Here is a 26969-nt window from a genome sequence, read left to right on the forward strand (position 1 = left end):
GCCGCTATGTTAAATTAATGTCCCCAAACACTGGAATGATTAGTATGCAACAGAGGCGGACTGTATGTTGTCGGTTGTCACCAAGAATTCTTCCAGTTTTAGTTCTTTCGGAGCTTTCCACAGCTTTTCCTCTGTGATGGGTTCGCCGACGAACAGGCAACCTAGCAGAGATAGTAACGTGTCACTACCGAGTAAGTGGTTTATTCATTTAGCTACATTAACATTAGACCCCAACAGAAGCTGCGCACACAAATATATTTACAATGTAGGAAAATAAATACAACGCAGAAAACAAGTTGCTCAGGCGATTTTCCAGTTCTTTCAATGAAGTGAGTGCCTCAGATTAAACTACACTCCTGGAAATGGAAAAAAGAACACATTGACACCGGTGTGTCAGACCCACCATACTTGCTCCGGACACTGCGAGAGGGCTGTACAAGCAATGATCACACGCACGGCACAGCGGACACACCAGGAACCGCGGTGTTGGCCGTCGAATGGCGCTAGCTGCGCAGCATTTGTGCACCGCCGCCGTCAGTGTCAGCCAGTTTGCCGTGGCATACGGAGCTCCATCGCAGTCTTTAACACTGGTTGCATGCCGCGACAGCGTGGACGTGAACCGTATGTGCAGTTGACGGACTATGAGCGAGGGCTTATAGTGGGCATGCGGGAGGCCGGGTGGACGTACCGCCGAATTGCTCAACACGTGGGGCGTGAGGTCTCCACAGTACATCGATGTTGTCGCCAGTGGTCGGCGGAAGGTGCACGTGCCCGTCGACCTGGGACCGGACCGCAGCGACGCACGGATGCACGCCAAGACCGTAGGATCCTACGCAGTGCCGTAGGGGACCGCACCGCCACTTCCCAGCAAATTAGGGACACTGTTGCTCCTGGGGTATCGGCGAGGACCATTCGCAACCGTCTCCATGAAGCTGGGCTACGGCCCCGCACACCGTTAGGCCGTCTTCCGCTCACGCCCCAACATCGTGCAGCCCGCCTCCAGTGGTGTCGCGACAGGCGTGAATGGAGGGACGAATGGAGACGTGTCGTCTTCAGCAATGAGAGTCGCTTCTGCCTTGGTGCCAATGATGGTCGTATGCGTGTTTGGCGCCGTGCAGGTGAGCGCCACAATCAGGACTGCATACGACCGAGGCACACAGGGCCAACACCCGGCATCATGGTGTGGGGAGCGATGTCCTACACTGGCCGTACACCACTGGTGATCGTCGAGGGGACACTGAATAGTGCACGGTACATCCAAACCGTCATCGAACCCATCGTTCTACCATTCCTAGACCGGCAAGGGAACTTGCTGTTCCAACAGGACAATGCACGTCCGCATGTATCCCGTGCCACCCAACGTGCTCTAGAAGGTGTAAGTCAACTACCCTGGCCAGCAAGATCTCCGGATCTGTCCCCCATTGAGAATGTTTGGGACTGGATGAAGCGTCGTCTCACGCGATCTGCACGTCCAGCACGAACGCTGGTCCAACTGAGGCGCCACGTGGGAATGGCATGGCAAGCCGTTCCACAGGACTACATCCAGCATCTCTACGATCGTCTCCATGGGAGAATAGCAGCCTGCATTGCTGCGAAAGGTGGATATACACTGTACTAGTGCCGACATTGTGCATGCTCTGTTGCCTGTGTCTATGTGCCTGTGGTTCTGTCAGTGTGATCATGTGATGTATCTGACCCCAGGAATGTGTCAATAAAGTTTCCCCTTCCTGGGACAATGAATTCACGGTGTTCTTATTTCAATTTCCAGGAGTGTATTTTTGTGAAGTTCAACTGCAACTATATCGAGAAAGCTAAAGTGTATTGATGTGCGTCGAGACTCTCTGAATTGATCCTGGCAGAGTCAAGTATGTAAAACGTAACTGCATCTTGTTGATGCTTGATTCACATAACGTGAAGTGTACTTAGTGAATTGCTATGCGACCAGCAGCATGAAGAACTCAAGGCCCACAGAATATCACAATTGGCTCAGTTTAGTGGTCGTCTGCATAGGACCACCCACCTCCTGGTTTCTAAACTGAAAGGGTACTCCTCCCCATAAACCTTACTGAACCTCGTGCTCGCTGTTCACAGTCAGAGTTCCCGACTGGGATTCATCAACTCCAATAGTATTGTGCGACTGTGAATTCCTAAGGGACGAAACTGCTGAGGTCATCGGTCCCTAAACTTGCACACTACTTAAACTAACTTATGCTAAGAACAACACACACACTCATGCCCGAGGAAGAACTCGAACCACCGGTGGGAGGGGCCGCACAGTCCATGACATGACGCCTCAAACCGCGCGGCCACTCCGCGCCTCCCAAAGAGTTTTACTGAAAGAAATGCATGGAAGTTCCATCAGTATATACTGTATAAATAGGAGTAATGTATTAATTAACGTTCTAATCTCTGCATTTACTGTTTTCTTGTTTTTGCTGTACACATGAGCATCCATCAACTGACATAGAACTCAGACCAAATGAATTTAAATAAAATATGAAAATGAAACATGAGACGTATCAGTCCAGCAATATACGGTCACGTTTCCTCACACCTATGCCTGTGGAAAAAATTGCGTAAATGTTGTTGCAATGAGACTGTTCAGAGAGTGACAGCAACATGCAGATTTTTATTGGGGTCTGTCGACGTCAGGGGAAGAGCGTTGGTTGTTTTGACAGGAGGAAGTTTCTTTGAAAAGTAACGAAGTTTAATTTCATACATTCGTTCCTTAAACCATTGAATCCCTTCACTCCAAGTGTTGGTATTACAGGACAACAAAACAGAGCGATGTGGTGTAGTGGTTAACACACTGGACTCGCATTCTGGAGGACAACAGTTCAAACCCGTGTTCGGCCATCCTGATTTAGATTTTCCGTGATTTCTCTAAATCGATTCAGGAAAATGCTGGGGTGGTTAGTTTGAAAAGGCACGGCTGACCTCCTTCCCCATCCTTCCCTAATCCGGTGTTTGGTCCCCTTCCTCAAATCAACCAGCCAACCAATGTGGATGGCGGCGGTTCATATCCCCGTCCGGCCAACCAGATCCTTGGTCCCCTAATTGCTTGAAGGGTACTGGACCAGGGCACCAAAATAATAAAGGGGAAAGCCCAGCTTACAATTATTCATTCATTCTCATCACGTAAAAACTTTACAGTATTCAAATTTTAAAGGAAATTCTCATTCATTCCTCAGACTTTAGAAACACCATTTCTTGTGAACACTCACTCATTCCCTCTTTCATCTCATTTACGGCCTTATTTAATAATATTCAATCCATTAGTTTAGCAATCAATAGCAAACTGCTGTCAGACAAGTACGTTTAGCTACATTCACACCTTTCCCTGGTACCCAAGACAAGATTTGTACTAGCACGAATATAAATACAGAAATCCACAGTTAAAAATTAAAAATATTATCTGTGACTCAGTTTCTCTTGAAGATTACATAATATTTTTCAAATGAATCATAAGTAATATCGAAAAGACGTCACTCGAAATATTGACAAGAAATAAAACTTAAAAATGAAATGAATGATCATGAGTAAGAATGACTTAACATGTTTCAGGCAGTTGACCATGTGTTTGTTGTGAACAAAAAGTAGTAGCACGTAGTAACGAATTCACAAAATAAATTTCTGATCGTTACATATGAAAGCTAGATTCAAGTATTGAAAACATTTAGAAGCTGACATTATCCTCTCCACAGCGAGATTTATTTTACATAAACACAATAAGAAAATTACAAATTTGTAGAAATATTTACATGTACACTGGAGTGAGAAGTACCTAATTTGATTTCCACCACTGATGGTGTTAAAAAATGCACTACTTGTCTCCCTTGATCGTTATCATTATTAACAAGCAAGGCAGATGACTGATGACTGTATCATCAGACTTTACATTAATTAAACCTGAAAAATAAAACAACAAACTACACTATAAATTCCTAGTCTGAGTCATCCAATTGTCGCTCAAGACACAATTCATATTCACCTTCTTTATATGAGAACATCATACACTGTTCTAGATCACTGGCGAGTGAATAGGTTTCACAAATAGTACATGGCAATGGACGTCATGGGACAGAAATTGTCACCGTTCAGCCTTCACATCAATCTCTTTCAGAAACCAACGACTTGTCTCTTAACACACAGTTACTATCTGTACATCACATGCATCCTGTTCTAAGGCATCATCAGTTGAATCTATAACGATACAGTTTTGTTAGTTTTAGATTATTAAACAGTTCACTTCGCGATTTTTTTGTAAAAAAAGGGTTTACTTACGATTTACTGATCTGCGTTTTCTCACATCTGGTCTGAAAGTCGACTTCCACTTTTATCACTGCCATATAATCACATCTTTGTGTTCTCGCCTTCCACACACTGTTCACCATGTTTCTCACTCTTTTTTGTGGTGGACTATTGTTCTTTTTCACTCGACACAACTATTTCGTCGTACACTGATTTTCACAACGTAAATATTGCGACTCCACTACGTGTTTCATATTCTTTGGTATGTTTATCTATTTGTTGCAAACCTAACGAAGTACATGTTCGAGAATAACTTCTATTTAAGATGTTTATACCGTGTGTGTGTGTGTGTGTGTGTGTGTGTGTGTGTGTGTGTGTGTGTGTGTGTTTGTCTGTGTGTGTGTGTGTGTGTGTGTGTGTGTGTGTGTGTGTATGTGTGTGTGTGTGTATGTGTGTGTGTGTGTGTATTATGAGAGGGAGAGGGGGATAGAGCCGACAAGGTTTTTTTTTGGGAGGGGGGAGGGAGTATACAAGTGTTAGCGAGTGGTTGAAAACTTTGGTGACAGCTGATTTGACTTTTCGTTTCAGTATTCTGTGGTGGGGTTCATGGATGAGTGAGTGTAAAGATGTTGGGTTCTATTATTATTATATTGGACAGTATTATTATATTAATACTTTTTGTGAACGTTATTCTATTATTTTATCTATTAGTGTAATTCGCAGACACCATAAATGACAGTTTTCTCCCATCTGGTCAACAAGGTCGAAAAGCACACAAAAACTGCTGTAGAAAGAATGGAAACAGTTCATAGAAGAAAGATCAACCAACTCAAACTCCAGTCACAACATAATACCTTTACACACAGCCAAGAAAAACACACACACAAATTCTACCCAAGATTAGTGAAACTTATGGACACACAGTTAAACAGTAAAGGAAGACAGCTGTGGGAGAAAGGATTAAAATACAATGTAAATTCAGAGATACGAGATGTCCATAATGAAAGCCTTGCAGATAAACTGTGTGGGTAGCACGACGGTGGTTGCAGAACTTGGTAGGCTGGTGAATGAGGTATGCGCGGACAAATTGTCTGCAAGAACCGTACACACGAGATGGAAGAATTCCAGACCTTCCGAGGCAGTAAATGCAAATCACAGGCACGAACAAGGCTAAGACTGCAATAATTGTAGTAAACAATAACAGTACAGTAACATAAATAACGCAGTTATGAACACAACATATGGTTACAGTCGAAATAACTTTAGGCAAGGAAACATGTATCATTTCGTCGATCTACGCCCAGTACTCATTTGATATAGAAGATTTTGCTGAAGTAATGAAAGATATTTCTCGAATTGCAAATGGCAGACGACTAATTATTTTAACAGACATAAATGCTGCGTTAACGGTCTGGGCACTCTTGCTTGATCGCAAGAAGCTGCGAAACAGAAGAAAGAACAATTTATGATTTGTTAGGAAAATTCTAGAGTCTTTATAGTTAGTTGTACTTCTGGTCGCCGATATGTTAACATGTACTTCATTACCTTTGATGTTTGGTCGCCGACTTGTTAAGACGTGTTGTGTAGCACCGCTACAAGTTATATTTCATTTAGTGTGAAAAACCACGTTAGTACCAAGAAAAAAGAAACGCTTTTGTAAACTTTGTGATGATAAAAAAATACTTACGCGCACGCCAGGACGTTTAATTTTTACAAAATGTCACACATACAAAAGCAGCGATTGCTGGACTGCTCCATGTATGAGAAAAACATAAAAATGTAAGTTTTTTTATTCATTGTAAATTTGTTAATGTTTATAGTTTAACGCCTTTGTTCTTTGAGAATATATTGATGCTTCACTGTACAGAAAATCTATGCTTATTCTTTCCTTTAAATTAACCACAAATAATGTTTATGTTTAAATGAACTTTGTTACAGGTTCGCTCTTTATCGCGGTGTCCCGTTTGTATTTGGCAGACCATTAATGTGTTCAATTTCCGATCTGACAACATTTTTTACAAAATTTCACTGTTTTGCATTCATTTCCATTTTTTTATTATTCAAATAGGTCCCTTAGGTAATTTCATTGAAGAGTCTGATTGCGTGAAAGCAATCCGGGTTAAGAGTTCATTTGAGAAACTATTTTCGCGCAATCAATCTGTACATCTCCTGAACACAATCGAGAACCGACGCATCGGCGATCAATCATTAATTTTTCTCTCTTTCCAAGTCGTACCAAAAAACGGCCAAGGAGAACTGCCGCGAGTACACAATCTAGTGTTAAAGGTCGCATTCTTTATCTTGTCGGCAAACATTACCATAAATTATCATCATCAATGTTATATTTGGTTAAATGTGTAAAGCAAAAAACCTTTTAACGCTAGATAGTACCATCTTGTTTCTTCAGTGTTAATAATTTTCTAGGAGTCTTTACACGTTCAGTCTGCAGTTTAAATGTCCCCCTCCCCCCCAGATGTTGTTACGTAAGTTTGTCCTAAGATATGTGTCACAGTGGCCTTTCCTGGTCTTATGTAGTTCGTCTTTGTATCGTGCTTTAGCGTCACGATAATGTTGAAGTCTAATTTCTCTTTCCTGTGCTGTCTTTGATTTTTGGTAATATCATCGTATATCATGAGTGTCTTTTCTTACTCTTGTTAATAGTGCTGACCAACGTGCCCTTTGGGTGAATCGTGTGCTACAGGTATTGCTGTAGTTTGTGCTCTCTGCAAAACGTCTGTAAGAACATGAGCTCTGTAATCTATGCTTCCTTGGGTACCACATACAGGAAACTCTTCAATCACTTGCCTTTGCTTTTGTCAGTTCGCTCTGCGTAGCACTCTTCAACATATAAACTCCAAGTAAAAATTATAGTTAAATCACCTTCAAACATAATTTCTTTATAATCTTAAAAATCCACCAAATAATTCTGAAGGGTAGAAAGAGGTCCATTTTTCTTCGTTTTTATGTTTACATTATTAAGAATAAGACCTTCCATAACCAATTCATTCAAAAGAAAAGACATTAAGCGAATTAGGGCATGAAGAACAAACAAAAGAATGTCCAGTTCTAGATAAAATATTATTTACTTTCTTAATTGTAATAATATTGAACAGTTGTGCTACATAATCATCAATTAATTTTTTATTGGATTTTCCATCATAATTTGGATAATCTGTACCATGAGTTCCAATAAGATTGAAGTTTATATCTATCTGAGCATCCTTAGCATGAACCCAACCATCTGCAATATACCAAAAAATAAAGAATTTATAAAAAGATGTAAAAAAAATTGAAGATAAAAATAAATAAAAAATTGTTAGTTTTATTGAAAGTAATGATGAAATTATCCCATTGGAAGAATGTCAACATAGTTCAGTTGTTATTTTTGAAGACTTCTTTCTCGAAAATCAAGGTAGGTTTTAGAGAATATTTTACAACAGGAAGATCTAATGGAATAGATTGTTTCTGTTTGAGTCAAAGATATTCAAACATATTAAAACACTTACATAGAGATAATTTAAATTTTTAAAATATTTTACATTAGATAACACAAATTTAAATCATATTTATCATGAGCATGTTGTTGGAGATTGAATGTTTGATAATTTTATAGAGTTTTGTAGTAAATGTTGGAATAAAAATTAATTTGGTTTTATCACAATCGTTATGATGAGAAAAATTAATGAAAGTAAATATAGGGGAAAGATTCAGAATTCTTTGAATGTTGAACATAAACATTGAATGTGAACATGAGTGTGAACATTAATGTGAATGTAGAACATGAACATTGAACATTAATTTGAACATCAACATTTATGTTGAATGTGAACATAAATGTTGACTGATAAATATAAATGATAAATGCAAAACAAAAAAATCATTATCATACTTTTATTCTTATTCAATGTTCGCAAAATACAACCCAGAAATCTTTTAAAAACAAATGATTCCTTATAATCCACATTATTTCAAGAAATTCAATGAAATTCCAACACTTAAAAATTATGAAGATGATAAAAGAGACTTCACATTAAGCGAATCAGAAATAAATAATTTGTTACAAGATTATGAAATAGAAATAAAAAATGAAGAGACAAAAGATGTTTAACAAATAAATGTAAATTAAGAATGTTAAAATTTATGAATCATAGTGAAGATAATGTTCTGGCTTAAGACATTTTGGCACATTTAAATATATTGGAAAATTACCAAAATAATTCAACTGTGTTAAATTAAAAGTTGGCAATAGAGAATATGGAGGAACTGATGGATTAATGAGTCTTTGAACTGTAAATCAAATAATTATGGATGACAAATTTGATTCTTTCGATTTACAAAATCGTTCTAGAATTTTATTCGAGTCAGATGGTGTTTATAACGAATACAATCCGATTAAAATAAGGAATGAAATATAATAAATTGTTTAACAATTGTTGAAGATTATTTTCCTAGTTTTCCATAATCAAATTGTAATGATTCATTTGATAAAGTAGGTGAAGGTTTATACAGAAAAACCTATTGAATATGTTTGGTTGAATGATGTTTTTCAATTAATTGATAGATTAAGAGCTATTCATGGTGAAGAAACAGCAGGAAATATAAATTATTACAATGAAAAAGTTGGAACAACACAAATGTTAACAAAAAAATTTAGTGATTTTTTCAACAGCCCAAAAAGAATCCTTAACTACTCCTGATTTTTGAATAATTTACCAAAAAAATTTTGGAAAAGAGAAAAATATGGAAAAGGATTAGTAAATACATTAATTAACAAATTGCCATTCGAAATACATCTTCCTGGTTACAAATTTTGTGGTCCTGGGACTAAATTAGAATAAGATTAGGTAGAGTAGATCAAGGAAATAATCCATTAGAAGAAAAATGTAATGAACATGACATTGCCTTTAGAGATAATAAAGATTTATAAAAATAAGGCATGAAGCAGATAAGGATCGACAATTATTTGTAAAAGTAATGATGGACACTTCCTATGCTCCATTAGGTGGAAAAGTTGCAGCTGCTGCAATTCGAAAAATAATGTATGGAAAATGAAAATTAGGAATCGGCTTGGACATTGACAAAAATGGATGGGAGTTATAAAAAAATTTCGATAGCACTGCCGTAGTGCTGTCTAACCTGCCCACTTATCCATGTGGCCTAACGCACTGTGGATGGTTTTTAAGGTGGTTTTCCATCTCCCTTGGCGAATGTGGGCTGGTTCCCCTTATTGCAACTCAGTTACACTATGTCGGCAATTGCTGAAGAACTTTTCGATCAATTATACTTTGCTACCATGTGGTTAAACGAAACCAAAAGCTAATAAACACAAATTAAATAAAGATCAATTAAATGTCATTGAACCATTTCTATTTGATGTTCAAAAAAGTAAGAAAGAGAAAAAAACCATTGGAAATTGGCTGGTTTCTTTAACTATTTCTGTTGTGAAAAAAAATCATTGAATATCTAACAAAAACGGAGGAAGGCTCTGGACCAACAAAACATGAAGGTGGATTTCTTCCTTTATTATTAGCAGCTTTGCTGTACCTGGCAACAATTGGTTCAATGGCTGGAGGAACTGCAACACTCTCATTTGCAGTAATATACAAGAAAGAAGGTGATAAAGAATTGGAAGAACAAAAAAGGCATAATTTGGAAATGGAAAAGAAAGGAGAAGTAATAAAATGTAAAAAAATATCAAAAAATATGATAGACATTTATCTAATTTTGACATAGACTATTTCGCTAAACAAAAATGAATCATTTTAGTGGAATCCTTATGATTGAGGAGTTGCCAGAAGAAGCGAAAAATTTAGAATGTAGAATAGTAAATTTAGATACTTCTGATCATGTACTAACTCATTGGTTTTGTCATTATAAACATAATGATAAATTTTTTAATCGTTTTTTGGAATTATTCCTAAACAGTCATTAAATATTTGCGAAAACATGATCAGTACTAAAGTAGTGAAGGAATACAAAATTTTGATTAATTTATTTGTTGTCATTAGTGTTTGTTTTGAAACTGTTATCGAAAAATTCAAAATTTAATGATATTTTGATATAAATAATGGCCATCATTTGAAACATACTTGATAAAGAAATAATTTAGAAATTTGAAGATTTACAATCAAATATCAAAGGTTCTGAAGCTTCAATATGCCTAAACATTAATATAAATATAGCTTCCATTGAAATCAAAAATAAAAGTTTTCAGTCATCAATAAACCCAAAAATGGAAGCATTTTTAAAATGACTAAAGCATATATGGGTTCTAAAAGGCCATGAATCGTAAATATAAATAATCTAATTGATCATTTGGATATAGTGAACAAACATTTTTTTATGGAATGAATTATCAACTTTAGTTATGAAACCAGAATATATAGGAATTTTAACACAACTTAAAAATTATGATAACAAGCATGATCTAGAAAATATTTTAAAAAGAAATTCAATTTATCTGAATGTTATTGAAGATCATAAAAAATACCAAACATAAATACATCTATAAAAAATGCTTATAGTGTCATTGAATTAGACAAACAATCAGATTACAAAATTAATAAAGAAGAACGAAGTAAATCCTATATGAATAAAGAAATAGAAAAAGCTTTTTCAGATTATTTCTCAAAAGCAGATTTGATTGCATATTGTAATAAAGTAAGTAATCATGATGAATCAATTAAACTTCAAGCAAATTTGAATCCAAGAAATGATATTTTTGATGGCTTCATGAAGATTAATTCTTTAGAAGGTGCACTTAAAATTTTAGTTCAGTATTTGGATGGAAAAGCCGGTAAAGGTCTAGAGATATTAAGGTCTTTAGATTCAAAACACAAAAACATAAATGAATTAATTATTTTTTATTCTATACAAATGGAGAATCATAATTACATTTACTGTTTGAAGTTCAAAATACTTACTGACGCAATTCATCAACATAGATTAACAACCAAAAATGGAAAACAAAGAATCGAAGGTCTTTGCTCAAACTGTAAAACAGTAAAGTAAAAAACAGTAAAAAAAGCGTAAATTCGTTTCAAAAATTTTGTCGGTAAAACGATGGGTAAATTTTTACCCAACTCTATTGCGAAGAAATAATAAATGAATTACATAAGCCAATAAGAAAAAATTTTGGAAGAAAAAACATTATTTCTTTTGAAATCGATGATCTATGGCAAGCTGATTTACTCGAAATGGACTCTGCAAGACTGAAATGAATTTAGAAGATAAAACGAGGATATAAAAATTTATTGACTGTTAGCAACGTCTTTTCAAAATTTGCTCTTCCAATTATGGATAAAACAGGTAAAAATATAGCAGATGCTTTCGAAAAAATACTCATCACTTGATCAACAAAAATTTTGCAGCAGGTAACAGAAAAGAAATTTACAATAAATAATTACAAGACTTAATGAAACAAATTAACATTAATCATGATTCATCTTTTAGCAAATTAAAAGCATCTGTTGTTGAACGATTTAATAGAACATTGGAAGAAAAAATGTGAACGAAATTTCCTCTTCAAGGAAATTATAAATGTGTTGACTTAGTCTCGAAATTAGTTGATGAATACAACAACTTTCAACTATAAAAATTGAGCCAAAAGCAGTAAATAAAGACATTGAAGAGATGTTATTGAAAACTGTTCATGTAACAAATCTGTTAGATGCTGTACCCAAATTTAAAATTGGTGACAAAGTGAGAGTAAGTAAACTGAAAGGAATTTTTGAGAAAGGATAAACTGCCAATTTGTCAACAGAAGTTTTCGAAATTGAACATGTCAATCTTTCCAATTCCATCACATATAAATTGAAAGATATTCATGGAAATTTTTATGACCAAGAAGTAATGAAAACGAATTTTCCAGATGTTTACCTTGTTGAGAAAGTTTTGAGAAAGAATTGAGATGAAGTTTATGTTAAATGGTTGGGTTTCGATAACTCACACAATAGTTGCGTAAATAAATATAATCCAGAATGAGATTCTCACTCTGCAATGGAGTGTGTGCTGATTTGAAACTTCCTGACAGATTAAAACTGTGTGCCAGACGAAGAATCGAACTCGGGACCTTTGCCTTTTGTGGGCAAGTGCTCTTCCATCTGAGCTACCCAAGCAATATCCTTTCTTTCAGGAGTGGTAGTTCTGAAAGGTTCACAGGAGAGTTTCTGTAAAGTGTGGAAGGTAGAAGACGAGGTACTGGCAGAAGTAAAGCTGTGAGGACGTGCTTGGGTAGTTCAGGTGGTAAAGCACCTGTTGTGATCAGAGCTTAAAACAATTTTATTGCATTTGACAGTATACAATTCATGTCTAAAAGATCTAATTAAATTCATTTCTCTGTATTGCTTTACTCTGTTATCTAAACATTTTTTATAATCACCAAACGCAATTTCATTTTAAACAACTTATTTTTTGACTCCTTTAAACATTCCTCTTCTTTATCTCTGACTCCAAAAGCATACGTTACTACTAAATTACCTGAAAATGTGGTAGTATGCTTATAATTTGACTTGAAATATATTTCGTATATTTTTCTGGATCTCTTATGATTTTAAAGTTTTGTCTATTTATAATTTTTTCCACCATTTATCTAAAGATCGAATTATTCATCAACTTGTCGATCTTTTTCAAAATCGTTGGCTGCCCTTTTTCTCATTTCTGTGTTAAAATCAATGTATTTTTCTCAACCAGCCTGGCTGTTCAAATGGTAAGACTCTCTGGATTTTCTTTAATTTTAACCCAAGATTTAAATATTGGGTAAGATTTGTATAGTGAAGCACATAATTTTTTTATCATCCAGCATTGTCAACAATTTATTTTCTCTTTCTGGTGCCAAAGTCAAATCTTTATGTAAATCATGCGATTTTATTGCATACTCTCGATCTACTTTGAAAATATAACGATATTTGTTATTGTCTGAAATTTTAAGTATTTTTTCTGCACTAAGACATTTTGGCTTCATCCAATTGAAATCATTAAATGGTAAAAACTGAAACACTGCCCAACTGTACAAATTATTTGCATCTAAGTATATAATATGTATGAGACAGGCGAAATACCCTCAGACTTGAAGAAGAATCTAATAATTCCAATCCAAAAGAAATCAGGTGTTGACAGATGTGAAAATTACCGAACTATCAGTTTAATAAGTCACAGCTGCAAAATACTAAGGCGAATTATTTACAGACGAATGGAAAAATTAGTAGAATCCGACCTCGGGGAAGATCAGTTTGGATTCCGTAGAAATATTGGAACACGTGAGGCAATAATGACCTTACGACTTAGCTTCAAAGAAAGATTAAGGAAAGGCAAACCTCCATTCCTAGAATTTGTAGACAGAGAACGCTTTTGACAATGTTGACTGGAATACTCTCTTTCAAATTCTAAATGTGGCAGGGGTAAAATACAGGGAGCGAAAGGCTATTTACAATTTGTACAGAAACCAGATGGCAGTCGAGGGGCATGAAAGGGAAGCAGTGGTTGGCAAGGGAGGGTTGTAGCCTATCCCCGATGTTATTCAATCTGTATATTGAGCAAGCAGCAAAGGAAACAAAAGAAAAATTCGGAGAAGGTATTAAAATCCATGGAGAAGAAATAAAAACTTTAAGGTTTGCCGATGACATTATGATTCTATCAGTGACAGCAAAGGACTTGGAAGTGCAGTTGAACAGAATGGACAGTGTCTTGAAAGGAGCGTATAAGATGAACATCAACAAAAGCAAAACTAGGATAATGGAATGCCATCGAATTAAGTTGGGTGATGCTGAGGGAATTAGATGAGGAAATGGGACACTTAAAGTAGTAAAGGAGTTTTGCTATTTGGGGAGCAAAATAACTGATGATGGTCGAACTAGAGAAGATATAAAATGTAGACTGGCAATGGCAAGGAAAGCGTTTCTGAAGAAGAGAAATTTGTTAACATCAGATATAGATTTAAATGTCAGGAAGTCGTTTCTGAAAGTATTTGTATGGAGTGTGGCCATGTATGGAAGTGAAACATGGACGATAAATAGTTTGGACAAGAAGAGAATAGAAGCTATCGAAATGTGGTGCTACAGAAGAATGCTGAAGATTAGATGTGTAGATCACATAACTAATGATGAAGTATTGAATAGAATTGGAGAGAAGAGGAGTATGTGGCAAAACTAGACAAAAAGAGGTAACCAGTTAGTAGGACATGTTCTGAGGCATCAAGGGATCACAAATTTAGCATTGGAGGGCAGCATGGAGGGTAAAAATCGTAGAGGGAGACAAACAGATGAATACACTAAGCAGATTCAGAATGATGTGGGTTGCAGTAAGTACTGGGAGATGAAGAAGCTTGCACAGGATAGGGTAGCATGGAGAGGTGCATCAAACCAGTCTCAAGACTGAAGACCACAACTACAACAACAACATACAATAAAATTTGTTTCTTTTTTGTATCAAAGTTTTTCATTCACTTGTTATTTGCTTTTGCATGTCTTTTAATATTTTCAGAAATTCCTCCTCAAATCCTTTTTAAAGATACAAGATCATGTCATAATCATTTATAAATCTAATCAAATTTTTGCCATGTTTAGCATCAAATCCCAAGCGAGTCCAGGTACTAAAAAATACCAAGATGGATCAAGTTTAATGCATGTATCTCCAAAATTTTCGAAGATGTCTGCTAAAGTTTTAACATCTGATTTGTTATATAATCTTGTATATTCATCTAAATTTTTGATATCGAACTTTTATAGAACTTTTATGCTCTTCTGTATTCTTCATCAGAAATATCTGATTTGTCAATAAAAGCACTCTGTTTTGGGCTATTTAGTTCTTGCAGTTTTTCTTCAGAGTAAGTGTACTCATCAGGATAAACACCTTTTTTACTTATTAAATCTAATTGCTAACCTTCAAAATATTTTGATGTTTCTCTAAATTGTTCTTTTATGAGGTCATAAGATAATTTATCTGTGCCTGAAACCATAAAATCTTAATCTTAATCCATCTACAACTTATTTACTGAAAGAAATATAGTTTTGTTCATTATTTGGAATTGCATCAATATATTTATTGCTTATTGCCAATTCTTTGATAAACAAATGAACATCATGATTTGTTAAACTGTGAATATAAAGTGGAAGATATTTTGGATTTTTGTAATTATGATAGCAATCTTCATGTGCAGTTCTTCTATATTTTCCAGTTAAATAATCATCATCTCTCACTTTCTTACCATCAGAGTCAAAATCTTGTTCCCAAATATGGCAAATTTCTGAATTTTTAAAATTAATTACATCTTATTTAGTCAGTTTCATTTGAACATTTCATTTATTTATTCTAGCAATTTCTCTCCATTCTTTTTTTTACGTTTCAACGAATTTTTGTGCTGCATCTTCACCAACGTATGTAATCGGATTTTCGTATTCACCAGTCAAATATTTCACATAATAACTAAATGCAATTTACAAATGTTTTTTATATTTGTTAATGCCAGATTTTTCATAATTTCGCTGACAGTTTTAAATATCTCTTAATAGATATTTGACATCTGCAAAAATAACAAAAGGAACTTGAATGAATCACTATAATTTTTAAAATTAAATTTTTGACCTTTAATGGGCATATTTAATTTACTTCTTTATGTTCTTTGCAACCGATTTCATGAATCTCTACTTTTTTGTGTCAATAAAAATATCTTAAACATCCATCACAAAGATAAAATTCGTGTCCACCTTTAGGTGTCTGTTATCTAATTGGTCTAGATAGATTTTTTATCAAACAATAATGCGAATTGTTTTCATCTTGAATTAAAACAGAATTTACGAGTTTTTCTTCTTTACTTTGTATATGAGGAAGAGTATACACAATTCTATTTTCCCTTTCTTTACCATTCCTTCAATACGCATAACCATTGATTGAAACATCTAATTTTCACAAATTCTGGTATATGTTTTAACTGAACTGGAAAATTAATTTTTTCTTGTAGAAAAATTTAATTTATTTCTAATTCAATATTTTTATAAATTATTCGCTCATTCTACATGATCACTTGATGGATATAAACCAACTTTACTCAATAAAGAAAGCATTTTTGATCTGTATTTTTTACATTAACTTTATTCTTTAATTTCATTTGGTAAATCAGTATTTGAATAACCATAAATTGGATTGTATCTATTAACATTTAACTCTAAATTTGCTATGTAAAATAAAGACCAACCTAATTTTTTGCATTTTTTTCCATTTCTGTTTGTCTTATTCGTTGCATTTTGATAATATTCTTCTAAATCTGCTGTTCTGAATAAAACGTGATTTAACGTTTTACAATTAAATTCTTGGGTTTCTTCTTACCTTTTAAAATTACATTACAATTTCATACTAACTTTAATTGCTCTCCTTTGTGTTCCAGTTCCACAATATTATCTACATTATTCAATGTATAAGCTGTTATTCTTAATATGAAAGCTGGGTGTTTTCTATAAATTCGTTTGGGTGCTTTGAAATAATCTCTCATCTAGAAAATTTAAATCTCGTAAATATTTCTGATAATTTTTTTGTTTGATTTCTTGACCTTTATCTCCTAGAAGTTTCTGAAGATAATTCTCATTATCGTTATTAATAATTTTGCCCTCATATCTATTGATAAAATCAATTAATTGTTGTTTACTAAGTTAAGTATAATTTTTTACATTTCTCTTTTTACAAATTTGACGAATGTTGTTTAAAGATGTTTTACTCAAATCCTCATCATTATTAATTTCAACTTCATCTCCTTGCATAATTAGTCTTTTCTAAATTTAGACTGATTTTTTATTTTGTTTGCTTTATAGATTTGGTAATTTTCTTTTACACTTTCTAAATCTAAACATCGTCATCATCAGCGATTTTATTATCAGCATGAATTACCATCATATCAGTCAGGTTTTGCTTTTTAAGTTTGAAATAATTCTTTAATTTTTCTTTTTTGCGGTTGATCGAAGCTCTTTTTTAGTTTTATATTTTAGTTCCTCCTTCCTTATTGTTTCTTCATTTCTTTCATATTAATAAGTCAATAAACTCTCACAAATCGTTTCTAGATACGTTTGAACAATTTTCTTTAGAATAATTTTCTAAATATTTTAAACTCAAACCATGTTTTCCTTTAGAAAAATTTTCTAAGCTCTTAAACACATCACCTTTGTCCACCATATTTTTTCAATTGTATTAGGACTAATTTGTATTTGAAGTTTTTTATTTAAATCTTCACTGTTAAAATACGTGTTTGAGATCTGAAATTTGTTGGTGCTCATTCATAGAGAATCAAATTTAATACCTGTATAATTTTTAAAAATGAAATTGAATTTGATTTTTCCAGACAGGCAAATGTGATTTGACAACTCTGAATTATAGAGAACATAATTAAATAATTTTAAAATTTCTTAATGTGTTAAAATTGAATTTATTTTTTTCAAGGAAGACCAATGAGGTTTGGCAGCTCTGATTTATAAAGAATTTAAAAAATTTTAATATGTTGAAATTGAATTTGTTTTTCTCGAGTAGGGAAATGGGGTTTGACAGCTCTGTTCTGCTCGTCATGTTTTTTTTTTCCATTGTATTTATGTAGAATTTGATTTTTAGTTTTTTTGAGGTGGCCAAACGAAATTTTTTTGATTTGGTGTGTCAGAGGGAACGAAATTTTTTTGATTCGTGGAGGGAAAAGAGATTCTTTGATTTGGAGGAACTAGAAATTAAGTTCTTGGATTGCAAACTTGCAATTGGCCCAGAATTTGTATGTGTGTACTACCAGGATGTTGTGACCACTTCCATTACAATGACAGGTCAGAAAACTACCTGGCATAGTCCAACTACTCACATTGGTTTTGTGTAGTGATTCAAGAAGAGAGGGCAACTGCCCACAGAATGCCTTGGAAGATACGTTGGCAGAAGAATTTGTCATGTCAGAACAGACTTATCAGTTTCCAAATGTAGCCTTACACTGTTCTGTTTCCCCACAAAAGATACTCACTGACACAGGTACAACTACCTCGGCTATTTTAGAAGTGTATTTTGACTTTTTCAGGGAGAGGAATAGATTGGAAGTTTTCGCAGTGATACTGGTAAGGATAAGGAGCGCCACTGGTGCGCAATCCAAGGCGATAAACACGCAGATGTTATTGGAATTATCACTGCAACGATTTACATGCTTTCAGTGGGCTCTAGTTGTGACACACATTTCAGTACCTGTAATTCTGGGTGCTGATTGGTTGAGTCCACCAGTGCCATAATTGAATAATTGGTTGCAAGCATGAAAATGTTAGCATTTCAGTGAATGGGAGTAGACACACTCTGCTATTCAGTGAACCAATAGTGGTACATGGAGGGGAGAAGGCCTCCACAGCTGTGTGGCTGGCACAGCCGCTGCTGGCCAAGGTGGATGACCCTCAGCACCCTTGCAGCCTGTCAGGTGAGGGCCAGCCCTGTCAGGCAAGAGTGTCCCATCCGCTAGGGTGCCTGAGGACAACCCAGAGAAAAGAATTAGGGAAGGGAGCTGCCTGTCCTTAGAACAGCAGCCTGCCTTGTTTGGGGAGTTGAAACCATAACCTGTGTGTTTCAAAACTGACCTGTAAGATTAACCAGCTACGCCTGTCATCTAAGAGTAAAGGAAGAAGAAAAATTTTATTCACATCCCTACTCTATCCCTCTGTCAGAACAGAAAGCCGTGGAAAGGGAGATCGAGCAAACACTGCAGACTGCCACGTAGCGTGGTAAGCTGTTCTGGCCGACCCCTGTTGGTTAAGTGTGACCCAGAATTAGTTTCTCTGGTTATAGTGAAGCCTGCTGTTTCATTTCTGTACTCTCTCTGGGGACTGGTCTTCAAGCTGAAGACAGGATTGTCAATGACCTTGTGTACTTTCAGTTTATCCTACAGTAGGTATGCTCGCCGAGTGGCTACTTTCCATGTGTAACAATATATGAAAAGTTGTGACAGGACTACTTCTGGATTTGTGTGTCCATTTCTGAATATATGTTTCACCAGATTACCCCAGCTTCCATTGTCTGTGTCTTCCCTACTGTCCCCTTTGTAAGCCAGTTTCTTAATAGGCTGCGAAATAACTGCAGAAGAGACGAAACCCGACGCCTGGGACGGAAGATCCTCGGTGAGCGATCTGCTACGAAACATTGCTAACCTATTACAGTTACTCCCATCAAAAACCCAAACGCTACAATCTTACGCCATTCAAAGCTCTTTTAAATTATGATCGTAATACTGGATCCTCCATGTCTTCTAAGTCGAATCCTGTTTATTCTTCTATCACGTCATCCGACAAGTCATCTTCCTTGTAAAGGCCGCTAGTGTACTCTTTCCACCTGTCCGTTCTCTCCTCTGCATCTAACAGCGCAAGTCCCATTGCTCTCTTAACTTTATCGCCCTTGTTTTTAATTTCACCGTCCTACCGATAACCATTATATTTTTTCGATTTCATCATATTTTTAACGCAGCCGTTCTGCCTTAGCTTCTCTGCACTTCTTATTTATTTCGTTCCTAAGGGACATGTATTTTTGTATTTCTGAATTTCTCTGAATATTTTTGTACTTCATTCTTTCTTCGATCAATTGAAGTATTTCTCCCGTCATCCATTCTTTCTCCGCAGTTGCCTTCTTTTACATGCAATTTCCTCTCCAGCTTCTGTGACTGCCCTTTTTGGAGAGGTCCATTCCCTTAAACTGTACTGCCTACTGAGCTATTGATTATGGCTGTATTTATGGCCTCAGAGAACTTCAAGCGTATCTCTTCATTCCTCAGTACTTCCGTATCCCACTTCTTTGCATATTGATTCTTCCTGACGAGTCTCTTAAAATTCAGCCTACTTTTCGTCAATACTAAATTGTGATCTGAGTCTGTATCTGCTCCTGGGTGTGCCTTACAATCGAACAATTGATTTCGAAATCTCTGCCTTACCACGATGTAATCTACCTGAGATCTTCCCATACCTCTCGGCCTTTTCCAAGTATACCTCCACCTCTTTGTGCTTCTTGAATAGAGTATTCTCTATTACTAACAGAAATTTATTGCAGAATGCAATTAATCTTCCTCTCTGTTATTCCTACTACCAAGCCTATATTCTCCCGTAAACCTGCTCCCTCCCCTGCAACCGCTTTCAAATCCCCCACTTCTATTAGAGTTTCATCTCCCTTTACGTACTGAATTACTCGTTCAGTATCCTTATACTCTTTCTCTACCTCTTCAGACTCTCCTTGCCACGTCGGCACGTATACCTTAACTTCGTCTTAGGAGCATTAAAACTACAGACTGCCTCAAGTTTACATGGATCTGGTCGGATGCCTCTGGTGATATGACATGACCTAACAATTCGACCTCTATGTATCTGATCTCCGATTTCGTTAGACTGACTGTAAACTCATGTTCTCTGAAGGCATCAAGCAACGTGTCTAACGTTGCATTATGCTCATCCTAGGTATTCTGTACAACGAGCACATTGTCAACGTCCAGCATCAACCAGTGCTTCCAGCATCACAGAGCCAAGTTCTCTAATGAAAGCAACCGATGGCAAATTTAGCGCCAACAGTAATTTCTGCAATTGGTAACACCACCCATAGCATAAAAATGCCGTGTACTGTCGTCACACATGGTGCAGTTCTACCTGTCAGTAAGTAGTGTGTAGGTCCACGAACAAAACTATGAGCACTGTATGGAATCTTTATACAAGCTCCTCTATGATCTCGTGGCCTATCGTCTCTCGTTCAGTTTTGATGCTGATTTACTGAGAACTGACTACTAATCTCATGTACCATTCCTTACTTCGGGTACACAACAAGGCACTATTATAGGGACTGGATACCTGTTTCATTACATCTTCGCTAACTATTGCCTGTATTTCTTGTAAGCCAATGGTACTATACACAGTATAATGAAACATTTATTGTGCTCCTTTACTCTAAAATCATATACAAAGGTTTTTATTGTCCCCAATGTCTCCAGAAATAGCTTCATACATTCATTGAGCACATTTTTCAATCTTCTCTAGCAACTGTTGAACTTAGGAACCAAAGACTGTCACTAGTTTCATTGTCAACGCTGCATGTAGTGATGTTATCCACACCTGTCAACCATAGGGTGGTCAACTCTTACTCAAAATATAGTTAACTAACCTTAATCCGCCTGCAGCTCGTGGTCGTGCTGTAGCGTTCTCGCTTCCCGCGCCCGGGTTCCCGGGTTCGATTCCCGGCGGGGTCACGGATTGTCTCTGCCTCGTGATGACTGGGTGTTGTCCTTAGGTTAGTTAGGTTTAAGTAGTTCTAAGTTCTAGGGGACTGATGACCATAGATGTTAAGTCCCATAGTGCTCAGTGCCATTTGACCCATTTAACCTTAATCTAAATATTCGTTTGTTACTTTCACTATTGCAAACTACTGTGCCACATATAAAACCACGCCATACCTATGCAGGAAGTCCAGTCGAGGAATATCGTTTACTACAATGCATTGAATAGTACGAAAATTTACATTGAGGATGTGTTACTGGCATTCGAACTCAATCTTGCTTTCTCTTTGGCTTCCGCACTCTTCCCACTAACTGTTCCATGTTCACTTACCCTTTGCATCTTAGATATCGGCCATAATCTATCTCAGTCACATGCGTCGTATACACATTTACCAATCATGAACGCCTGCTCCTGAAGTACATTGAACTACTCTACCAGAAACATTTACGCTGATGACTGGGTACTAACATTTTGTTTCACCATTCTCCTCTCCTAATAGACGCTTCCTTAATTGATGAGAATATGCAAACAACGTACCGGTTGCCCGTATGTCTCCACTAGATCTGCCTGGTGCCGTTGTCATTGCTGAGTTACGTGGTGCATCGTTCTGATTGTTATGTTTCTCTCTTTTCAGAGAATTTGGGTTGCGAATTTTGACTCTCGGTGCTCAAACCTGACAGCCTCCACCACTCCGCCAATCATAGTAACAACGGTCGTCTCACCTGTAGCGTGGTGATCAAAAACCACATTTGCCCAGTGGGTATCGTCACACCTCTCCAGCTCTGATTTTCTGCTTCCGACGGAAAACCATTCTGCACAAAATACTTGATCTCTGTGCCTCTGTACAACAATCGTATCCTAATTCCTGCGAAAGAACTTGAAACGCTTACATGTCCTGCATATAATAGTTTCATTTTATTGCAGATACATCAATTTGGTGAGACAGTCCATACCACTTCTGGTTGGTCATATGGCGCGTCCAGGTATTGGTTACCGCTGAGTCCACTTCGGAGTGTACACGAATCTTCTCTCTAACCGAAGTCAAAGCTACAACCTGCTCTTCTACTTTCGAAATCTTACTGTCCGAAACCACACAACGATCAGTTTCTTTATACACGGTCGCTGGAGCTTTGCAGTCGGGTTTAGCTTGCTCTGCCACTTTACATTGCTGTGTATTAATGTCTTTGACATTCAGTCTTAAGTCCGTGACTTCTGTCCTTATATCTTTCGCCATTTCCTAACTTTCATCTACCAACGCATTAATTTTTTTTTATTAAATTCTTCTGTTTGTTCCTTAATTTACTCTGTCAAGTTCTGTTGAAATTGAAGATTTAGACTTAATAACTGTTCCTCGTTTTCTTTACTTTGTACTCTAAAACTCTTATCAGTCTCCACAAATTCTTCCTTATTATTTTTCCTTAAATTTCGGAACTTTTAGTCAGTCTCTATGGGCTGTTCATCAGCCTTCTTCTTTACACTTTTAAATTGTTCATTATTCTTATCGTCGATATATACTAAAATGTGTAAAAGGTGGAAAGATCAAATGCAGGAGGTGCACGTCGAGCCGAGTCACAAAGCACTAGTCTGCGCACCGATCCCTCGTGCACGACAACTGCTACTACTGACATGTCAGGAACGGCCTTGTCCCAAGTGTCATTCGCTTTGGAATCAGACACTGATCTGTCTTCAACATTTCATGATCCTAATGTACTGATTTCTTCACACTCTGAATTTTGTAAAAGCTATTCTTGCCTTTCGCTAACAGTAGCCTGCAAATTAATCTCCAATTGATTCTCCATATTGCTGTACTGTTCTCACTATCCATTTTCTATAGTTCACACATTTTCTGTCCCTTTTATGCTCATCCTAATTAAACTCCTTGCTATTGCTCTCTTAAATCTCAGCCTCACAACCTACAACAGAAACCCATAACTTGTACAACTAAGAAAAGAAAACCCACACACAAAACGATATCACAAATTCTCAAACCTCTCACACAGAAAGAATCAAATCCCTCTCCTGAATAGCGCAACGCCAAAATGCAACAACAACATGGATAACCCAAGCAAATCAGTTCAAAAGAATGCTGAAAAAGTGAGAGATTTATTAATTATTCGTGCAAGCTTAATTTAATTTTTGTTTCTGCCCTAGCTGTTCTGACTGCAGATCAGAGATCCAAGGTAATAAGAATTCTAGGCACATATGCTAGTGGTCGTTTGTAATTTGTCTACTTCCAGAGGCTCTTGTACTTTAATTGAAACTGTGTGCAATGGATTAAATTGGTTCAAAATGGTTCAAATGGCTCTGAGCACTATGGGACTTAACATCTGAGGTCATCAGTCCCCTAGACTTAGAACTACTTAAACCTAACTCACCTAAGGACATCACACACATCCATGCCCGAGGCAGGATTCGAACCTGCGACCGTAGCGGTCACGCGGTTCCAGACTGAAGCGCCTAGAACCGCACGGCCGCGCCGGCCCGCTAATGGATTAAATTAATTAGAAGTGTGTGGCTAGGATGAAATATGAGTTATGAATCAACTACATAGCAATACACAATTAAGAAATGGAGATTATCTGACTGCGAAATGAAACAGGATTCTAAGTCAAACCAATTTACTGGAATAGTACTGACGATTAAAAACATGAATATAATTTCGATTACAAGATCTAACTGAAGTACTGAAATTCCGAGAACATAGAAACAATAACCATTTAACACGAGAAAGACGAATGTCCAGCCAAAGGCCAGAAGGTTATGGCAACGTGTGGGCGTTGTTTTCTGATAGGTTAGTTGTAAACGCGTGAACTTGCGCCACGTGCTCAGTGAGTGTGTATTTAAGCCTAAAGAACTGTTAACTAAAACATGCATGCTACGTCAAAGGAAGAAGCATGAGATGAGGCCTCAAACTATCCACGAAATTACGAGGTTCGCAACATTTACTAAATCCTATCATCACCCCTACAAATAATCTCTGAGTCTCGTCATCTGTTATGCTAAGCTCGCATAATCTCACCAAAGTCTGCAAGTCGTTGAGCAGGAGACTGTGTGATGCATGATCTGCTGTTGACTGGTGCTGGCGGGAAACAGTCCTTCCGGGCTTCCCACCAAGGGAGAAGTCAGTCGCCGACTGCCGAGGAAGACATGTTGCCTGCTCGATCTCTAGGTCGCTTCTGATCCAGCTCTACTTTTTGTGCTCCTGTGATATATTTATTATTCGTTGCTACTGTAGTGTTATCTTGAAGCTGTGAGAAAGGAGGACAGGCGTTCCAAGGCGCGGAAGCAGAGACGATGCTGGGGGCAGACGCATCTGGGGGAGACATTGTCACATGAAGTAAACAGTAAGGGGAGAGCCTTGCGAAAATGCAGACGCCCCCAGACGCGGTCCCAGGGCGTTAGTAACTCTTCAAGGAATTAACACGTAACTTCATATGTCGTCTAGACGCTGTAGTAGGTTGCCACCGTAGAACTTTGTAACCAACAGGCACGTACTAGTGTATAAAGCCATCCTGATACCAGCCCTGAGAACAGCAACATCAGTAGAGTCACAATGGTTAGAAAGAGAGCGAAAACGCCAAAAACTGTTGTCCCAGCAGTCCCTACTCCGGGGAGCCGAGGGGCGGGGCTAAATGACGTATAACAATAATGTTGCAAGCCTTATTTGGCAGAGCAGATACGTTTAGCTTTCAGATGAACAATGTTGATACCAAATATGGACTTAGTTAGTGCAACAGCATTAAGACCCCCGCCTTAGGAGCAGTGGAGGGGACCTAACTAAACCATGATTGGCAGGCACCTGCAAGAGACCTACGGGATTGGCTGGGTGGCTTTAAGTGAGAAAGACAGTGCCTCCACGCGACTCTTTAAAACCCCTGGATTCCGCATTTTGGCAGAGTTCTCAGTCAGACGATCTGGGCGCCGAATACGCGTCGGTCGACTCCAACCTCGGTCCAGCTCCGCGTGAGTCTGCTCTCTCTCACTTGGCGTGCCTCAGTGAACAGTATCACATTCATTATGTTTTGTTTTGCAAACTAAGTTGTTGCCTTAAGATGCTGCTAGTGTTTGCTACTGTGGCTAGCATCCACTCCTGGGACTTCTGCACTGGCTTCTGTTGCAACAGTGTTATTCGTGCTTCTTCTAACCCTAGAACTAGCCTCCAGTGTATTAGTTAGTCTCGTCATGAATAAACAACTATTTGAAAACACTGTTTGTCCGAGAGTCTCCACAACGAGTTCCATACCGAGTCTCACCACCTGCATCTCTAGTAAATGCCTGTACTAGTGTTGGCTCAGATAGAAGAAAACAATTAAATGCTTTCACTGTGAACTGTCCTTCTGCCTTCTGTTCTGTACCGCTCCGGAGAGCAGACTGACCAGCAACCCGTTTTTCCCTCTCCCACCTATATCAGGACACGACACTCCAATAAGACGACTTTACACTCTTACTATCAATGAAATGGTACGGTAGTAAATAAACAATTTCTAAAGTTAGGAACAGATTTGCAGTACTGACCTACAGAAGAATACAGTTCTTATAGCCCTGTCTGATGTCCCTTCTCTGCAGTTTTCTCACCAACCAGTTCGCTTTTCGCGTTCAGCTCCTGACCTCTGCTATCTAGCTATTGTTCAGCAATAATAGGTTGCGTTGCAGATTTTCAACAAGTGGCCGAGTTGCTCTCAGCGGAGGTGCAGAGCTCCCTCGTTTCTTACAGTACCGCAACGTGACTGGCGTCCACTCATTCTCTTCTGGGAAGGACTTCCTGTCACTAAAACAAGTCCTTTTATCATCAGTTATGGTCGGCTGGTTGGTCTTGTTAAATCTGCGAGGCGGCGCAAGCTGAAGTGCTCATTCACCAAGTTAACTGATTTCCTCGAGAAGGTGTCCGGAATATACACAGCGTGAAGTAAACCTATTGAACAAACAGCTAAGCAGCCAGCAGCATAAGATAAGCGACTTGCCCTACTTAGCGCACAGGATTGCCCCAATTCCTGGTTTCTGAGCTGAAAGGCTGCTCGTCCTTGCAGGCCTTACGGGACCTTGGCCTAGCTTTTCGCAGGCGTAGTTCCAGCCTGGAATTCGCCAATTCCCAGGAAATTAACGAAAACGTTGCTTGGAACTTCCACCACTATACAGAGATAGGACTAAGATATAAGCTCACCTAGATGGAATTTAAATAAAATATGAGGGTGAAACATGAGCCACGTCGGTCCAGCAGTAGAACGTCATGTATCAGAGCTTATGTAAGCAGTGCGTCCAGTGCTGTAGGGGATTCAGATTTCAACAATAGCTTGCCTCAGACACTGGCTCTGAGTTTGTATGGTTATGTTTAGGTGATTTCTTATTCTATGACTGAACACAACTGTGTAAGCTGTAATGACGTTGTTTAATATTGCAATCATGTCACGGAAATACACGCTGTTACACAGTTTACAATGTGACAATGTTAAAACACTTGTCAAAATAACGCATCACGTCCTCTGA

The sequence above is a fragment of the Schistocerca cancellata genome, chromosome 5 (assembly GCF_023864275.1).
Source record: "Schistocerca cancellata isolate TAMUIC-IGC-003103 chromosome 5, iqSchCanc2.1, whole genome shotgun sequence".
NCBI lineage: Eukaryota > Metazoa > Arthropoda > Insecta > Orthoptera > Acrididae > Schistocerca > Schistocerca cancellata.